Here is a 4,171-nt window from a genome sequence, read left to right as displayed (position 1 = left end):
AAAGAATTTTGTAGAGGTTTGTGCACCATTTGATATTGCACATATTGCCTAAGAGTTCATCCATCTACGCCTCTTCCTATTCTCTCTAACAAGCGAGGTGGTATTATGGATTTAGTCTCTTCCGACCAGATCAATTACTTCATGGGATAAACTTACCATGGCTTTCCTTGACGGGTATTTCCCACCTTCCAAAATGCTACAATTCTGTGATGAAATCATTAACTTTTGGTAATTAATTAATGAACCCTTGTATGAGGTGTGGGAAAGATTCAATGGAAAACTCATGCAATGTCCCAACCACGAGGTCCCAGATAAGATGCTTCTTCAAATCTTCTACCGAGCTCTTTATCCGCTCAACAAAACCGTGGTAGACAACGCGGTTGGGGGTTTTCTTGTAAAGTTAACTTATCATGCGGTTAAAAATTTTCTTGAGAACGTTACCAAGAAAAATTGGGGATGGCACACCCATGATACCGAGGTACCAAAAGGATCCCCTACTACCTCCTTTGTTGTTAAAGAGAAAAGGAAGAGAGATGAAGAGAGGGAAGAAAACATGGCAAAAATGATGTCATAATTGGATCTTTTGACAAAAAATGTGATGGATGCGCCCAAAAAAACAGTGAATGTCGTGGAATCCAAGGCCTATGATAATGAAGATGCCAAGAATCTTGATAAAGAGATTCGGTATTTGGCTAATTATTCGGAGGGTTCCCGCCTTGCCTATCAAAGAAAAGGTGGGAATCAAGGTTGGATGGATCATGATCATGATTTTGATTAGAGGGATAAAGATAGAGAGTATGATCATTATGTGCCCCCTTATGATCGGGTAAAGAGCAAAGGAAAAAACTCCATCGACCCTAACAAATACGAAATTGAAGATGTCTTGGCTAGAATTTTAATGAAAGTGGAGGAAATGGAAAAGATGGTCCATGAATTGAAAGGTGACATTTCATAAATCAAACAAACGGTTGTGTCCCACTCCGCTTCTATTAAGAAATTAGAGACTCAAATTGGGCAAATCTCCACTCAACTTAATGCTAGGCAAAAGGAGGTCTTCCTAGTGACACAGTCATGAATCCAAAAAATGATACTCAAGTTTTAGCCATAGTCACTAGGAGTGGCAAGACCCTTGGGGATCATTTGAGAAAATTTGAGGGATAAAGTGTGGGTGTAAAAGATCCAAACATTGAGCACATGAATATGAAGAAAAAGGTTGTGGTTGAGCCAAAAGAAGAAGCTCTGAAATCTTAAGAAGAAGGGGATGAGAAAACTTTGTGGAAATTAATGAAGAGGTGGTAGAGAATGATAAGCCACAAAGTGATGTATTGCCCACTTTTCAAATCCCTCTCCCGTTTCTCCAAAGGGTTAAGAAAAAAAAGGAGAACGAAAAGCTCAAGTAATTCATGGCTAAGCTTAGAAATATCTCTATCAATATCCCGTTGCTCAAGGCCATCCAAGAGATTCTGGAGCATGCTAAGATTATAAAAAATTGATGTCGAAGAAAAAACGTGTTGAAGGAGACACAGTTAAAGTAACCCATGGGTGTAATGCAATCATGAGTAGAACAATTGCAGAAAAGAAGGAAGATTCCAGGGCCTTTACAATTCCATGCCCATCGGAACGCATAAGTCTGAAAAAGTTTTATGTGACCTTGGTGCAAGTATTAATCTCATGCCCTTTACAATTTATCGGAGGCTTTGCTTGAGCACCCCTACTCTGATGTTGATGAGGCTTTTGATGGAGGACTAGTCTATCAAGAAACCGATTGGTATTTTATTTGACGTGTCGGTGAAAGTAGATAGATTCATCCTTTCGGTGGATTTTGTGGTGATCGATTGTGAGATGGAACAATAGGTGCTTATTATTCTTGGTTGACCTTTCCTTGCTATCGAAAGAGACCTTGTCTATTTATATCTTGGGGAAATAAGCCTTAGAGTTCATGATGGTGAAGTTTCCTTTTGAGTATGCAAAATGAAGAAACAACCCATGGAGCTTCAAGTGGTATCAGTTATCAATATCGAATATAAGGAAGTGAATGATGGGTCCCGTGAGGATCCAACTTAAAAAAGATGAAGGACATTGTGCCACAACGATAACTAAGGTACTATGTGTGAGGCAACTCACAAATTCCATGAAAGTGGCTCGTATCCTTTGTTTTTAATTTAGTAGCATAGATTTTAATTTTTCATTGATTAATCCATACATTTATGGCACCTTGGAGTGTTTTTAATTCAGTTGAGAAGGGGAAAGTGAAATTTTTGCATATTGGACTAAACAGGGGAATATGTGTAAAAATTTAGCAATAAGCTGAACAGGGGAAATTAAGGTGTAGAAATGCCATCAATTACCGCGATCGTAGGCCCTGTGCCTTTGAAATTACGGTCACCACTTTTTCGTGATCGTAGACCTCGGACCGAGATCATGGTCAAGTCTATTTAAAATGACCATTGATCTACCATTTGCTCACACTCCCTCTTCAAATTCTCTCTTAAATTGTACCTGCTCCTGGTCATATTTTGGGAATTTAAAAGCATCTTTGCATCCATCCTACATCATTCCTTCGGTAAGTGCTTTGAATTCGTGTTATAGTCGTTATGAGTAGGCCTTAGAATGCATGAACTAGGTAGGGCCAAAACTTTTGCTTTCCTTTGTTAACTCTTTGATTGAATCATAATTGTGTGGTTGTTAGATGATATGAATGGTGTTCTCATACATGGGGAAGTCTTGAGTACCCACATTGTGTTCAAACTTATGAGAAATATAGTGTGCACACCAAGTGCTCAATCAAACTCCTAAATAATGCCTAACTAGTTGTTTTCACATTTTACGGGCATGATCGAGTACTTAGGAACCTTGTTCACTTCCTTAATGATAATTTACTATTTTGGAACATGATTTGGCCCTGAAATTTAAACTCTAAACTTTTGAAAAAGTTGTCTCAGAATGGTCTCAGATATTGCGATCACGGTTACTGGATCGCGATAGTGGCACCGTGATTGTCATATCTGAGGCTGAATTTCAGCCTGGACCAAAAAAATCTTACTCTTCCATTTCTTGTTCAAATACCACCAATTAACCATCCCATGAGCTTTATTTGACAATATAGTCTAGTTTATGCATGAAAATATCAATGATAAATGTTGTTGTGTTGTCCTTATGTTTTTTAGGCTTACATCATAGAAAATTATGACCAAGTCTAGTTCTTGATGCCTGAGTGTCAAAACCAATACTATGATGAGCTTTCAAAGACAAAGTTTCTTCCAGAGAGGGGCATATGTTTGGATAAAGTTTTGAAAGAACTTTTGGAATTTAATGAAAGGCTCATAGCCACCGAGTAGAGTTGTTTCTCTCTGGATCCTTGTTGGGCAAATGAGAAGTGGGTACGGAAGTTCTACGCTAATCTTAGAGTAGTATCTTTCTCATACCCAATCATTAGGATCCAAGGGAAAGAGATTAACTTTGGGGCGGAGCAAATTAATGACATATATGGGCTCCCGAATGCAAACATGGATGAGTTTGAAGAAAAGGGATGTGAGCTGGAAAGCTGGATAGCGGAGAGGCTATGTCCGACCAAGAAAGTACCTTGGTAAGCTACCAAGAGGAACATCTCTTTGGATGAATTCACTGTAGAGGCTCGAGTTTACATGCTAGGATAGTTTCTTGCATATTAGACAACATTTCTTTGAATATAGGTCGACTTGTCATGTGGGAAATGAAGTTCTTCAGGAACCATAGTGCATCTCATATTTCCCTCTTTAATTACTGAGTTATATAGGAGAGTCGAGGTTGAGGAGTACCCTGGTGATACTTGGGTACGCCCAAGCACCCCCATCTATCCTCTAAAAATACAAGGAGAGGAAATATCGGGGAAGAGAAAATAAAGAAAGATTGACTTGGGAAAGTCAACATATAAGGAGCCTAAGTCTTGTAGGCTATCCATAGCCAGGCCTTCTGAGGATATTGGTGTTGATTTGAGGGCCATTAAGGAGCTTGTGTGAGAATTATCACAGGGACTGGGAGAGCCCTCTACTACCCGTCATTCATATGTCACTCGATCATATTATGAGAAGTATTTTAAGGAGCAAAAGTCATAGGGATCCACCATTGGTAGGATTGAGAGGGGATACTCATCATTAGCAGAGTCTCACAAGGAGCTTCAAGACTCCCATGA

The 4,171-nt window shown here is 39.2% G+C and overlaps 1 non-coding gene across 1 annotated transcript; it reads right to left on the bottom strand.

The window, feature by feature from the left end:
- Positions 1-200: 200 nt before the first annotated feature.
- Positions 201-306, bottom strand: LOC124889152. Its single transcript, XR_007047764.1, has one exon. It is a non-coding gene; the product is annotated as a small nucleolar RNA R71 (small nucleolar RNA).
- Between the last annotated feature and the right edge of the window lie 3,865 nt (positions 307-4,171).

This window comes from Capsicum annuum, chromosome 11 (assembly GCF_002878395.1).
Source record: "Capsicum annuum cultivar UCD-10X-F1 chromosome 11, UCD10Xv1.1, whole genome shotgun sequence".
NCBI classification, from domain to species: domain Eukaryota; kingdom Viridiplantae; phylum Streptophyta; class Magnoliopsida; order Solanales; family Solanaceae; genus Capsicum; species Capsicum annuum.
Note: the sequence above shows the minus strand (reverse complement) of the source record. Positions and strands in the feature narration are given on the sequence as shown.